This window comes from Triturus cristatus, chromosome 5_1, assembly GCF_964204655.1.
Source record: "Triturus cristatus chromosome 5_1, aTriCri1.1, whole genome shotgun sequence".
NCBI classification, from domain to species: Eukaryota; Metazoa; Chordata; class Amphibia; order Caudata; family Salamandridae; genus Triturus; species Triturus cristatus.
The window spans coordinates 23,622,185-23,638,458 of record NC_140587.1 but is presented as its reverse complement, the minus strand read 5'-3'; positions in this window follow the sequence as shown (position 1 = coordinate 23,638,458).

Genomic DNA, 16,274 nt, shown 5'->3' with positions numbered 1-16,274 from the left:
GCCTTCTTAGGCCTGACTGAGTACTATAGGAGATTTGTCAAGGGGTATGGATCAATAGTTACACCCCTGAATGACTTAACATCTAAGAAAATGCTCAAAAATGTTCAGTGGACAGATAGCTGTCAAAAGGCATTTGATGACCTGAAGCAGGCCATGTGCACTGCTCCCATTCTGCAGAGTCCTCATTACTCCAAGAAGTTCAATGTCCAAACAGATGCATCTGAATTGGGGGTTGGGGCTGTACTGTCACAATTGAATGAAGAGGGTCAGGATCAGCCAGTAGCTTTCATAAGCAGACGGCTGACCCCGAGAGAGAAACGTTGGTCAGCCATTGTGAAGAACCAGAACCTTTTGGGTCTGGCGGCGCAGGGTACGTCCAAGTCTCCGGAGTTCACCTGCTTAGCTACACAGAGACGCGGGACACTCTGTTGGCGTTAGAAGATCAGATTTATTTAGCTGCAGCTAGTACAGTTATCCTAGAAGTAGACAAAGTAGGTTCTCAGGAGACTGCCACTTCACTCTGTGGCGCACAGGGTTTTATACTGTATAGAGTTTGTATACATTGTCCAAAAGCACTCCCAAAACACTCAGAAAGAGCCAATAAGAAAAGTTAGAAAACAGGATGGAACCAATGGGAAAAGTTGGAAAACAAAAGTGTCAGATGACTCGAAGAGACCTCTCCTCCACCTATGTTTGTCACCACTCCCTCAAGTTAATTTATTAATGTATTGGTAACTAACTTGCAGGTGGCGAGATACGTTTGTGTGTGTTGGAGGACAGTTGTGAAATGAGAGAATGCTAGCAGAAGACAGTGAAGGCCAGACGATAAGATAAGGTCAGGAAAGCATAGTGTAAGCCAACAGATAGTTGAGACGGGGATTAGAAAAGCCAGACAGGGATTAGTGCACTCGGCTAGTTCTAACACTAGCTTTGTAAATAGAGGCAGAATGCGTATTTCGACACCAGGCTGCAGCAAAAGCAGAATAGACGTTGTTCGCCGTGCTGCCTGAGTGATGGCAATATAAAATGGCGGCGGAGCACAAAATGGCGGGTCGCTTCGATCGCGATCAAAAATCGAAGTTCCTCAATTGAGATGGAGGCCTTTGCTGTGGTTTGTGCTCTAAAGAAGTTGAGGCCATACTTGTTTGGTACTCACTTCCTTGTTCAGACAGACCATAATCCCCTCTTATGGCTAAAACAAATAAAGGGTGAAAACCCCAAACTGCTCAGGTGGTCCATTTCCCTACAGGGGATGGACTTTACAGTGGAACATAGACCTGGGAGTAACCATGCCAATGCAGATGGACTCTCTATGTATTTTTCACTTAGAACATGAAGACTCAACTGGTCATGGTTATTTTAATGTCCCTGCATTTGGGGGGGTGGGTTGTGTAGGAGAGTAGGATCTTTTTGCTGGTGTTTCACTGTTTGTTTACCTTGGTCTGGCTGTGGAACTGCTAATCTGGCCCCAGCCTAGCTTCTTCCTCTCTAAAATGGCTTCCGTGCACATTAGGTACATCTCTAATTGGTTGCTGGAGTATCTTATAAGCCCCTAGTATATGGTACAGAGGCCTACCAGGGGCTGAATCATGTATTATGCCACCCCTGGGAAGCACTCCAAAATGACACCACAGGTCTGCTACTGCAGCCTGGGTAAGGTGGTGCCTGCACCCCTTGCTGTGGTTTAGGCTACCTATATCACTACCATTGCACAAACATATAAAATCTATAAGTCACTCGTATGGCAGGCCTTATCAATCCTGAAGGCAGAGTGCTTGTTTTTTTTATGTGAGAGGATGCCCCTGCATGAGCAGAGCTCCTCTGCAGCATTCGGAGTACCTCCTCTGATGCGGTTTGTGGTGCAGCCTGACCATATGCTCTTAAGTACATTATTACCTTGCGGTAAATGCTAACTTTAAACATGTCGTATTTGGTGTACTACACCACCACCAGTTCTGGCGGCGGGGGTAGCATTCCACCCTTCTAAAGGGAGAGACATGTTCACACTGGTCTACCCGGTTAAGACTTTCTAAAGCCCTGGCATCACAAAATGGATGTCACTGCCACAGACACAGGTCTGGCCTCCTGCTGCTGACCGAAACTCCGGCAGGGGAGGCCTGGACAATAGGCTACCTGTCCCAGGGAGGTGTAACCACCTCCCCAGACACGCAGATGTGTATTGGGGCTGGGCGGGAGCACTCTCTAGTGCTTTGAAATCCTGCACTGGGGGCACTCTTGGTGTCCCTGTGCATAGTCCAGTTCAAACCGGTTGCAGGGGCTACCTGCCCCTCCTCTGGTGCGAAACTGGACAAAGGAAATGGGTGTAACCACCCCTCTTTCCAAACCCTCCCATAGGTGGGTCCCTAGAGTTTGTGCAACCCCCACACTTAGTATACGTATGGGAACCAAGTCCTTGAGACTTTGGATTACCCTGGACGAAACTCTGCAACGTATATCCTGGACCTTCGACTTTCTATTTCGACTAGAAGACTGATGAAATCTCCCTTGGGGTCAAGGAGTGACTCCCCTGCTTGGCAGAAACCATAGAAGCAACTGTTCGGTCTGCATTGCTGAAGCTCCCGCCGGACGCTGAAGTCTTTGCATCACCAGATGTGGATTTCCTGATTTCTCCGAGGCTACCCTGAGTCCACAGCAAAGCTGAGCCCCGTGGCTATCGTGGGTGACGTGGAACCATGTCCCCTGATTTGGGCTTGAGTAGCCCCAGCCTTGGGCATCTACAGCACTGAAGATCTCTTGCTTCGACTCCACGAGTGATACGTGGGCCAGTTTCCAGTGTGACTGCTCGAGCCTCCTTCACGATCGCTAGTCCGTTGGCTAGTGGGTCCCCACTTAGGCAACTCCTTTTCTGCTTCGGCTTTCCTGCTTACTCCAGATGTTTCCTGACTTACACTCACTGGGTGAGTCCCCCAGACCTTGCTGGTCTGCACTGAAGTCCTTTCTCTGTTTCCAAGTGACTTGATGTTGCCAAGGCTTGTTGGGGCCAATCCGCAGCACTCGACAGACTTACTGGGCCAGCTAGAATCCAGCGTCTGGTCATTGTTGACGCCTCCTTGACCTCGTGGCTGAAGAATCAAGACACCTGTCAACTCTCCTGAAGCACCCAACATATGTGGGCATTGGTCCATCCTGCCCTCGATCACTGGCAAATGACCCAGACTCTGTCCCCTCTGCTTTCAGTTTCCTTCCATCCTCGATCCAGGCTTGGATTGCTTCGGACACTTCTCCTCTTCACAGCAGCAGCACGTCTTGAGCAGCTTCCATTGAAAACGAGGCCGCAACCCAACACCATTTGACACCTATGCACCCAGCTTCCCCGGGTGAGGTAACTCGAGTACTCCGGTGCTCCCGTGTGTGTTGACCCTAGACACCTCTAAGTCCAAAAGGGTTTGCTTGTTGTCGTTCTCTAAGTGTCCTTAAACTCTTAATTTCCAACCGTGACTTTCCCCATAGAAGTTAACGGCAATTCGCGGCTGTGTTCTCACACTACACACGTCCCCCGTGGGTCTCCTGTGTCACTACCTTGGGTGGTTCCTTGTGGTCCAAGAACCTCTACAGGCTCTAGGCCTTGTGTCTTGTTTAGTCGTGGTTCTTATACCACTTTATTGGTATGTGGTTTGGTACGCCCCTAGGGCCCAAAAGTGTATTTGTGCTTTTACTGTTGAATACTGACTTGTAACTTAAGTACTTCGAACTCCAGCCTCATAAAGAGACTAGAGGTGTCTGTTTTATCTTAAATACATATATTTTAAATATATACCTGGTGTGGTTGTCCTTTCATTTGGTCATTCAATAGATTATATACTGGTAAAACAAGCTGCTTTACATTCCTTCAAGACGTAGCCTGAAGGCTGCTTTCATTAGCTATCGAGGATAGCTTACAATAAAGTTTGTCTTCAACCTATCACCATAAGGGGTGGTTTGGACTGATACAGGATGCCCCCTATAACTAGTGGCCAGCATATATCAGGCCAACTTCTCAGATTTAGTTATAGTGGACAGCATATATCAGGCCAACTTCTCACAGAGCATATGCACTTTAGCACTGATTAGCAGTGGTAAAGTGGCCAGAGTCCTAAAACCAATACAAACAGGTCAGGAAAAAATAGGAGGAAAAAGCAAAAAGTCTGGGGATAACCCTACAAAAAGAGCCATTTCCAACAATACCCCTCTCCCTCTTTCTGCACCTCTCTTGCCTCTTTCAGCACCTCTCGTCCTTTTTTTTGCTCCTCTCTTGCTTCTTTCTGCACCCATCTTCTCTCTTCCTGCATCCCTCTTTCTTCTTTCTGTACACACAACATTTACATTCATATACACATACAAAATACAATAAATAACACTATTTATTCTGTTATCAACACTATGGGCATAATTTCTTGCATAAAACAAAGACGTTAAGACCTGTTTTCAATTTCACTCAATGGGATTATTGTCCTACTACCGTGCAGGGGAGTTCTAAAACTCTTAGAGATAAGGTCACATATTTGGCAGATTCTGACACGTCTAATGCAGAATCCAAATTCTTTAAACTGCAATTGTCATCTCAATCCAAATTTATCTTGACCCACACTAAATTGATTTATTCCAACTCTTTTAGTACTAAATTGGCCACACAGGGTTAAGATCACTGGAAGGATACAATTGATTTAAAATCGATCTGGGGCACGAATCCTTGGCAGGTTCAGGGAACTGAGGCTTTGCATCGCGTCTGCCAAATCCCAACTCAAATTTTATTTTTAATGATACAGTGTACTAAACCACTTGCTTTGGATTGGCAACAGTAAAAAATTTGAATATCCCATCCATTCTGTCATTAGCGGAATATGACAATTGGCGTGCTCAGACGAATTATACTATCGATGCATTTCAAGCCTTTTTTCCAAACGTCACCTTCAATGTCTCTGAAATTGATGCATCCGGTGGTTGGCATGGCAAACAAATTCAAATGCATGTCAATTGCATTTTTATACTGTAACACCTGGTTTCACACAGACTAGACTGGATCCTGGTTATCCCCTTACACATTCGCTCACCATATACTCGGTCGGTAAATTTTCCCAAGAATAATTGGAACATTCCAATTTGTCGACAGTGAAACAACACCCGTCGCGCTTGTCGAGTGACATTCATTTGGCTGGTTTTATCCGGTTCTCAATGTGATAATCCTTTTAATCAAACTCCCATATACATCTTCAATTCTAATGTACATTTTAAAAATAATTACAAAGTTATATACATACCACATAATTCAATTTGTAGATTATATTGTTGTTTTAGCTCTTTCTGCATGGTTTGGGCTCTGTTAATGGTCCATTTTCACACAAAGCAAATCTAAACTGGCAACCTTTTCAACTTTCCACTCTATCATCATGAGAAAGGCTGCAAATAAAATCATATATTTCATTTTAACTGCACTATCTCCTCTTGTGAATGGCTAACATCTGGTAACCCTTTCCTTTTCATTCAAAAAGAGATTCCTATCTATGTATGTTTGCAATGTATTCACTATGATAGCAGAGAAATAGTGAAAAAAAACTGGAGTTCAAACCAATATCCAGCTTCATTTTTCTGAAATTTAAGTACTACACAACAGTTTATTACACAGTCCTGAGTAGGAAATTAAAACTTCCCATTACTTACATTGTGTCATCACTCCTTAATGTTTAAAAAAATGTTCTGTCTCTATAACACCCTTTTCCCCAATACACTCTTAGCTGAGTGTACCTAGCAACCCAGTGGAACCAGTAGGTCACAAGTTCACAGCACATTCTAGAAGGAACATGCCACTTCCAAATAAGATCAGCAGGTGTGCTTTACTCCACACATTCAAAAGCATGTCCATTTCTTTCCTTAAGCCAATAGTAAGACTTCTTCCTAAGGTATCCAACACACTACCTAATTTTATTCACTTTCATGTTGACATCATCCAATAAAATATATCTTTTTTTTAAACACCTCGATTTTAACTGCTTTTCCTTGGGAAAACTACCTCATTCAGCTCCAGCCTTCTCCTAACAACTATTGCTCCTTCACATTAAAATGGTTGGAGTATGTAAACGCATATATGAAGTTTATTACTATACACTTCAAACTCATGTTTTTCTAGTGTATTTCTATACTAACCATCTCTAAAACTATATTCTGTTTTGTGGTATTGGTGGTATTGGTAATGGTGGTGGTATTGGTGGTGGTATTGGTAGTGGAGGTTTTGGTGTTGGTGGGATTGTTGTGGTGATATTCATGGCGGTGATGTTCGTGGTGGTGGTGGTGATATTGGTTGTAGTGGTATTAGTGGTGGTATTGGTGGTGATGGTGGTATTGGTGGTAGTATTGGTGGTGGTGGTTGTATTGGTGGTGGTGGTATTGGCGGTGTTTGTATTGGTGGTGGTGGTAATGGTGGTATTAGTGGTGGTGGAGGTGGTGGCATTGATGGTGGTGCTGGTATTGGTGGTGGTGGCGGAATTTGGTGGTGGTGGTATTGGTGGTGGTGGTGGTGGTATTGGTGGTGATAATGGTATTGGTGCTAGTGGTATTGGTGATGGTAGTGGTGGTGGTACTGGTGGTGGTATTGATTGAGGTGATATTGGCGGTGGTGGTATTAGTGGTGGGATTGGTGGTGGTGGTATTAGTGGTGGTATTAGTGGTGGCATTGGAGGTGGTGTTAGTGGTGATGGTACTGATGGTGGTATTGGGGTGGTGATGGTGGTATTTGTGGTGGTGTTTGTGTTGGTTGTTGTGGTATTCGTATTCGTGGTATTGGTGGTGGTGGTGGTATTGGCAGTGGTGTTATTGTTGGTGGTAGTATTACTGGTGGTGGTGGTATTAGTGGTGGTGGTGGTATTGTAATTGGCAGTGGTATTGGTATTAGTGGTGGTGGTATTGGTGTTGTTGTTATTGGTGGTGGTTTTGGTGGTGGTGGTATTGGTGGTGGTAGTGGTATTGGTTTTGGTGGTAGTGGTATTGGTGGTGGTGGTATTGGTGGTGGTTTTGGTGGTGGTGATATTGGTGGTGGTATTGATGGCAGTGGTGGTATTGGTGGTGGTGGTAGTGGTATTGGTGGTGGTGGTATTGGTGGTGATGGTAGTAGTATTGGTGGTGGTATTGGTGGTGTTGGTGGTGGTATTGGTGGTGATGGTATTGGTAGTGGTGGTATTGGTGGTGGTGGTATTGGCGGTGGTGGTGGTTTTGGTGGTGGTATTGGTGGTGGTGGTATTGGTGGAGGTGGTGGTATTGATGGTGGTGGTATTGGTGGTGGTAGTGGCGGTGGTGGCATTGTTGGTATAGGTGGTGCTGTTGTTGTTACTAAAACAGGCTTTTGAAAACAACCCGCCAGGTGGCTTTAGTACAGATTATATGCAACTCAGATGTGCTGTTGTCAGCTTCAGCCCATTAGCACAGGATTATGTGCTATCTGGGGAATTCACATGACGTAATTCGCTAATCATTTCTATATCCTTTTTATTTGGGGGGGTTTGAAACAGACACAGGATAATACCGGATTAAAGTGATTGAAAGCAGGTGCCAGTGTTACAGGGGCGGCCGTGCTGCTTGAAAAAAACACACGCAGTTTCAGCTGAAGCAGTGCATGTCCTGCCTGCAGTAGGAGAAACTCAATAAAGTAAATAGTGCTTACAGACTAAATAACAGGTCCCATGTAACAACCAAGGTAAAGGGGCCAGTTGCCATGGGAGGGTACAAATGAAGAAAAAGCCGTACCAAGGAGGGACTTACAAGCCTATTAATAAATCTGAAGGTAGCATTTACAAAAGACAATGATGCACGCCAATGAAAAATATGGGAGGAGAGTGGGCACGGCTTCTCTCCCATACTCTATTTCAGCAGCCCCGTAGAGCCAGCAGTGCATGCGTGCTGCTGCTAGGCTCAACATAAAAATTATAAATATATAATTAATTTTAACCATCACAGTAGATAACTCACTTTATAAGTAACTCTATCAAAACAGTTACCAACAACTCAATATCTCTATAATAATATATATTAATGATTAATTGCTATATGTTTTTATATTTTCACCAGAACAGAGAGTTGAAGTCACCATTTTATCGTTGGGGAACAGTTCCCGGGGCTGAATATTTGTGTGAAAGCTAACATAAGAAGTCAGGGTAGAGATACTCTGACCCCATGTTTGAGAAATGGGTGTGTTAGTGACATGCGTCAGGTGTCCAAAATTGATTTTTTTTCATCTCATGAAATATCCCAACAAAGACGTGACCGCCAGCATGGCCTAGTGTACCATCGCAGGGACGTCGTGAGTATTGCGGAGACACCGCGACTATTGGTGGAAATATAAAAAATATATCAGTGAATTATTAATACACATTATATTATATTGAGATTCTGATAAATGTTTTTATTGACTTATTTAGATAGTGATTTATCTAGTGTGATGGTTAGAATTAATTATATAGTTACAATTTTTTTAAGTGGTGATGACTATTGAATTGCTGCTTTTGCTTTCCGCTTCGTGCCAGATCCACGGAGATCGCGATTATCAATATAAGAGTGATCTCTGGCATCACAGCGAAAATGGAAAATAGGTTTTAGAGATGGGTGTTCTAGAAATACACTAGAAAAACATGAGTTTGAAGTGTACAGTAATAAACCCTTTGTGTGTAAAAAAACTGTAATATGTGCGCATGTATGTGTTTTTCACTTCATGGAAAAGGTGAGATCGTCTCGGTTAACAGCATTGTCATGACTCCCCATATATCTGCAAAAATGGAAATTAGGTATAACAGATGGATTTTAAAGAAACTTAGTACAAAAACATGAGTTTAAACATGTTTTTAAAGATTTTAATATTTGTAGCGGATTGTTTAGCATGGATATTTTAAAAATAGTTTTGAATGTGCTGGTGGTGGCTGGATTTCTGCTTTTGTTTTGCAATTTCATGACTTATTCATGACGCCACCGCCAACATTCCTAAGAACAAAAAACAAACGGGATCTGTATAGAAAAATGTACAATATTTCAGGTATTAGATTGGCTCTGACAAGAGCATTTGTGTTGACTGTATATATGACGGCTACACATAGGACCAGATGCAGAGTTTCAGGTTAGTTAGAAACACCCTATTGCTTCGTGAGTAAAGTGCACTCCATCATTTCTATAAATTCTATGAAACAGAAAGAAAGGATTAACAGATGCTAACCATTCACAAGTGGAGCTGCAGTAGTCTAAAATGAAAGATGTGATTTCATTTGCTGCCTTTCTCATGATCGTAGAGTGCAAAGTTGAAGAAGAGCGGTGTACCATTCAGGTGCTTAGTTTTTACCAGCCCGGCACATGCATGTAAAACTGGTGGGGCCGGGTGGGGAGGATTACGACAAACGACGACAAGTGAAAATTAAATAAATAATTATTTTTCCCTCATTGTCAGAAGGAGGAGGGTCTCGAGCACCCTGCCGAGAGCTCAGGGGGAAGCACTGAATGATGAATCTGCATGGGGAGAGCAGTCACACTGACCAGGTCAGTGGTCATGCCTGTCTTGCCGCGGAGCGGCGGACATTAAGTAGGGATAGGGGAGGGCTAGTCAAATGAGAGGTGGGACGGATACACTGGTGGGGGAGGGGCCACGGGGGCAGCAGCAGTGGGAGGAAATGAGGAAAATGAAGGAAATAATGAGAAGCCTGAGGAGAGTGTGAGGTGAAAAAGTGAAAAGTGACAGAAGGGCAAACTGAAGGAAAGAGAAAAAGAGGGTACAAAAGGAAAGAGGCAAAGAAAGACAGAGTCAGAACAGTAGAAGAGCAGAGTGCTCTCCCACTGCACCTCCAGGGATAAGGCACAGGCAGGAGTCTTCTAGTGGAGGAGGGTCTCGAACACCCTGCAAACAGAGAGGTCAGGGGCCCACGGGCAGCACTTAGCAGTGGAGCTGCTCAGGGAGAGAGCAGTCACACTGACCAGGTCAGTGGTCTTGCCCTTCTTGCCACACAGCGGCCACCATTAAGTAGGGATTAGGGGGAGGGCCATCAGCTGGGAGGTGGGAGCGGGAAGGACACACTGAGCGGGAGGGCACAGGTAGGGGGAAAACAAAGGATAATGAAGGAAAGCGTGAGAAGAGTGAGGAGAGAGCGAAGTGAAAAAGTGAAAAGTGACAGAAGGGCAAAACAAAGGAAAGAGAAAAAGAGGGCACAAAAGTAAAAGGTAAAGAGAGGTAGTGGCAAAACAGCAGAAGAGCAGAGTGCTCTCCCACTGGACCACCAGGAATGAGGCGCAGGCAGGAGTGGGTGTAAGATGGCCTCAAACACCCTGTAAACAGAGAGCTCAGGTGGCTTAAGGGCAGCGCTTAGTGGTGGAGCTGAGCAGGCTATAGCAGTATCACTGACCAGGTCAATGGTCTTGCCCCTGAAGGATGTTGCCACCAAATCCCATTTGAAACATCAGCGTGTGGAAGAGGGAGGAATGACTGACAAAGTTTGAGGCAGACGAGCGATCCAGCAGGGGCTGGAAGCAGACGAAACCGATGGTCTATTGTATAGTTGTCTTCCTGCTGAAGTTTATTTTAAAGCTAAACCTGAAGGCATGCAGGAGATGCTTCACATATTTGTACTCTTGGAGCTGTGCATAAGCTGATTGTTTTAGATAATTTTGCTTCTGAAGGGCCATTGAGTAATGGGCTGGTATTTTCTTCTGTTATCCGGGTCTAGTGTGGGTTCAAGAGTGGGAGGATCTGGCCTATCTTGAGAACTTCCCCTCCATCCGCATTAATCTTGGCTTCTACTCTTCAGGCTCTGTTTTATTCTAACACCTGAGATCATTTCATAAAACAAGCACTGGCAAAGCCAATATGTCTTGTCAATTCCAGATCCATTGCAGTTTCTCAATTTTTTTTAGCCATACTGTACCAAGTGTTATGACATGGCTAGAGTTGATCACGTCATAGCACTTTTCTTTACTTTCATCCATGCTTCAACAACACCTGTATTGAAAAACCCAATAGATCTCACATAGGAGAGACCTATTAGATTTGCCAATGATTCTTGTGGTAGGAACGGCTCTGATAGTAAGAAGGTGTCGCTTAGAATCACTGGAGTACAATCTGTGGATTAGTATTGAATCACTACAAACTAAATCCTGAGGTATTGGAAATCCAGCAGTGATAATTCACATCAGTTTATATTGGAAGAGGAAATGATTCTCTTAATTGTTAATCTGGTTTCCTTTCAAAGCAGCTCAATAAACGGTACCTATAGATGAGGAACACAACAGGCCTTCGTCACATCCTCGCAGGCATCTGTACGTGCTTTCCTATATTACATTCTATGCCAGATTTCTTCTTTCAACTTAAAAGTGCAGCATTTTGCAGAAATGTTGAGCAGACATTTGTACTCATCAATTGGTACAACTTTGTTTTTCATTGGGTCAGTCAGTGCTAATGTTATTTTTCCACCATTTTTTGTGAATGCAATTGTTACTTTACAGCAAAGCGTTATGAAGCTGCCGTGTTGTATACCTTTTTTTCATTATGTCTGTTGGGATGGGGGAGATTAAATGGAGGTTTGTGAGGGGTGAAACAAGGACAGTTAGAAGAAAATTGGGATGTGGTTGGTGAGGAGCTCAAAATACAGGGACAGGTGTGGGAGGAGATATGGCTAAAGGCAAAATGGATGAAGATGGGAAAAAAGCATAACAGATTGGGGGGGTATAAAATGTATTGCACCCAAATAACAGTGCGAGCAGTAGATGGACTGCAGCGGAACTCTAATCAAACTAAATTAATCTGCCCTTGGTCCATGAGCCAGAGAAAGAAAAGAAAATGACACCTGGCAAGCGCTGCCCAATTAGAATACAGCAAAGAAGAGTGACAGTCAATCAGTGAATCAATGAATCAATGAATCAAACAAACAACATTTGTAAAGTGCAAAATTGTCACTTGAGTCTCGTTCTGAAGTCCGTAGCTGGAGGGGAAAGTTGTTCAAGGTCTTGGCAGCGATATCTGAGAAGGAATGGCCACAGCTCTTACTGCGATGGATGTAGGCAGTGTGTGCGAGGGCGAGTGAAGAGCAGTGCAGGTATCTAAAGGGTTGGTGGAAATTCAGTTGATGATTGATGTAGGGAGGTCCTGGGACACGGAAGACTTTGTAGGCATGTGTGAGGATCTTGAAATGACATCTCTTCTGGATGGGGAGCCAGTGGATGTCTCTCATGTGGGGGGTGAAGTAAGTAGCGGAAGTAGCCAAATCAGGTTTCCAGATAGGTTTATTCCACATAAGAGAGAACAGCTTAGACAACCACGACCAAGTAGCACATAGCCCCAATCAACCGCCCGTCACAAGTGGAACATGGAACCCCACACGAGTTATAACATTCTATACAGAGAATACCACACACCTTCCCCCTTAAAAGAGAAAAAAAAAACAACAAAAAAAACATTTATATAACCAATGAAACTACAACATGGTTAACATTTGAAAGGAATCAAGATCTGACAAAATCATTCAATTTAACAGGAACTTCTTCTTAGAACAGATACCTCATCATTTTGTCTCTGACCCGAAACCCCAGGCACCACATTACGATTCACAGGAGGAGCTATGGTTGTTGTTACATTGTCTGGACTTACAGTTGAGTCTACAGTAGCTCCACAAGTTTCTTGAACATTAGCAGAAGGAACACGAAAATCTTGCCCAGAAGAACCCTCAAAAGTATCAAAGAAATTTTGACAGTCATCCCAATTCTCCTTAATTCCCAAATCCTTGTTGGGCATGACATCTAACTTGCTAAAATTATTGTTAGACCTATACATAGACACTTGTCTAAAATTCCAGATTTTCCCACCTTGAACTCTAACAGCTTAGCTAAAAACCTCAATTACTTTGAGAGGATAAGACCACTTAGACCATTTTTTGTCAGGACACCCAAACTTGACACGTACCAAATCATCAATTTTAATTTTATGGTTGGAAGAACGATTCTTGCAATTTCCTCTTTGCATTTTGTCTTGGTATTTTAGTACACATTCTCTGATAGCTTCAAAATCCACCAAAGGGTCATTAAGTTCATTATATTTTAACCACCAAGGTCTGAGTTTCGAACTTGCTTTCCTCCCTCTTAACATCTCGAATGGAGAACACCCAGTTACAGAATGAGGAGAAGTGCGATATGTAAGCAAAGTGGCTCTCAAAGCTTTCCTCCAATCTATGTTACTTTTAACAGCCAAATGTATTGATTCTTTTACCACTCTGTTAAATCGTTCCACTTGACCATTGGCCATGGGATTGTATTTAGACACTCTCTTGTGGACAATGCCACACTTATTTAAGAACAATTCTAGTTCTTTACTAATGAATTGTGGGCCATTGTCAGAAACAAGTTCAGCAGGCAAACCCTCTCTACTAAAAACATTGTCCAAAAACTCTATGACTGAAGTTGTTGTAATTTTGTCTACAATTTTGACTTCTGGCCATTTCGAGAAATAGTCCACCAATACTAAAGCAAAAACATTTTTCACAGGAGTAAGACCCAAAGGGCCAATTATGTCAATACTCAGTTTTTCCCATGGTCCTTGTGAATATTCAATCGGTGAGACACCCACCGATAGTAGAGCAGAAAACACAATTTCTAACCCATTTATCTACCATGTTGTCAATGCAAGGCCACCAGTAAAATTCTCTTAATCGTCTTTTGGTACATGACATGCCCATATGTCCTTCATGAGATAGATGAATTAAATTGTTTCTGATTCCTAGTGGAGGTACTATTTTATCACCCCTACTTACAAAACCATGTGAGAACATAAGTTCGTCCTTGATTTTAAAAAACGAACTGATATCTCCATTCAGCTTCCTCTCTTCCGGCCAGCCAACACGCAGATAATTTATCACATTGTTCAGTGTAACATCTTTAGACATTTCTTTTCCCCACAACTCTTTTGAAAAACAACTTGAACCCATACTGTGGTTAATATCCTCCATGGTGAATGCTACATCACATTCTTCTTTGTCCCTATCTAAATCTGGGACATCGGACAAAGGCAAAGACAGTCGTGACATACAATCTGCATGTACATTCATACGGCCAGGAATATACACCACAGAACACTGATATTCTTGTAATTTTGCAGCTAGTCTTGCTAACCGCGCTGTAAGTGTTCTGCCACCTCCAGCTGCTAACATATTGATTAGAGGTTTATGGTCTGTCCTCAATTGGAACTTTGTTCCCCACAAGAATTGCCTAAAATGTTGTGCAGCCCAAGTACAAGCGAGCAACTCCCTTTCAATCGTGGAGTAGTTGAAATCCGCCCCTCGTAGTGACCTAGAGGCATAAGATATCACAAACTCCTCTCCAAAATTCTTCTGCATCAGTACCGCCCCTAAACCTGTGCTACTAGCATCCACGGCCACTATGCATTCACCACCAATCTCAAATGGTCTCAAAAAGGGAGCAGAACTGATATCATTTTTTAGAATTTCAAAGGCTAAATTCTGTTGTTCACCCCAGATGAATTTCGCATTTTTTTTTAACAATTCACGTAGAGGGAATACTTTTGAAGAATAATTCTTCACGAATTTGCTATAAAATTCAGTCAATCCTAAAAAAGATTGTAATTGCTCTCTGTTGGTAGGTGCCGGAGCTTTCTGAACACTCCTCACATGGTCTAATTTAGGTTTAATTCCTTCACTTGATATTTCATGTCCTAAATATTCTACACTACTTTTCCTAAACTTACATTTAGAGAATTTCAGTGTTAGCCCTTTCTTTTGCACAGCATCCAGAACCTTTTTTAAATTGGAATCGTGTTCCTCAAAATTTCTTCCAAAATTTAAAATACCGTCTTGGAACGCAATCGCACCAGGACAATTCTCCAACACCTCTTTCATGATCCTTTGAAAGACTGAAGATGCACTAGCTAACCCAAAGGGCATCCTTAAAAATTGAAACATGCCTTTGGGTGTGATAAAAGCTGTTAATGATTTAGATTCCTCATGTAAGACAATCTGATGATACGCACTAGCCAAATCTACAGTAGAGAACACACACGCACCTGAGAGTGTTGAGATCATCTCATGTATGTTGGGCAATGGATGTCTGTCGATCCAGATCTCTTTATTTAGGCTGCGTAAATCGACACACAAGCGTAGATCGCCATTTCTTTTGAGGGAAAGAACCACCGGAGAAACCCAGGGGGAAGATTCAATTGCTTCAATAACGTTTCTAGACACCAAATCAGCCAATATGTCTTTCAATTTAGTGCGGTAAGCCAAAGGTACATTACGTACTCTGTGTCTTACAGGTAGTGCTGAGTCTTTCAGGATAATCTTGTGTTTGAAATTTGTGTATTCTCCAAGAGTATCTTGAAATACTTTAGGATACGAACTTTTTATGGTTTGAACAAATGCCTCATCCTCTGCCAAAATGCTATACACAGGTGGCGAGGCATTAGGATCCAATTTGATCCCCAACTCTTGTTGATGTGGCCATCCCAAAATGGATCCCCCTTGGTTGCAACTTATAATTTACCCTTGCTCCTTTTCCCTTTAAATTCAAAATCTGCCCAAATAAAACCTTCCAGGTCAATTTTGTGTCCTGAATAACTACCCGGTTTGATATCCGGAGGCAACAATTGCTTTTTGTCCCACAATTTTTTAAACAGCTCCATACCAATGATAGAGTACCATGCACAAGAATCGATCATCATTAGCACTTCTTTGCCATCAATAAATATTGTACCAGATGGAAAACCCTTGCAATTACTCCCAGTCACACAAGATATGCAATTAAATTCATTGAAGTCTGTGGAGATGTCTTCTTCATCATATGTCACACAATTAACTTTTTGCATTGACCTACACATTTTCCCAAAATGACCTGCTATCTTACACTTGATACAAATTTTACTCCACGCAGGACATCCTTTGTAGTTGCCTACATGGTCAAAGCTGCCACATCTGTAACATATGATAGGATTTCTTCTATTAGACTTATTATCTTTAACACTAAACTCCTTTCTGTTGACAAATTGTGGTCTTTTAGTTGTGACTTGGTTTTTAACAAGTGATACCTCAACTACCGGATCTTGTACCTTAGTATTACATATTTGAGCTTGGCCTCTAATTTCACTAACAAACTTTTCCGATTGTTCGATGCCTTTGGCAATATTCACTACAGCAGTTAATGACCACAACCGTTCTTGTATTTTCTTACTTTTTGTTTTCATCATTATTTGATCCCTTAACACTTGCTCATAATTAATAGTATCAAATGCACATGAGCCTGCTAATGAGCGTAGGGCAGAT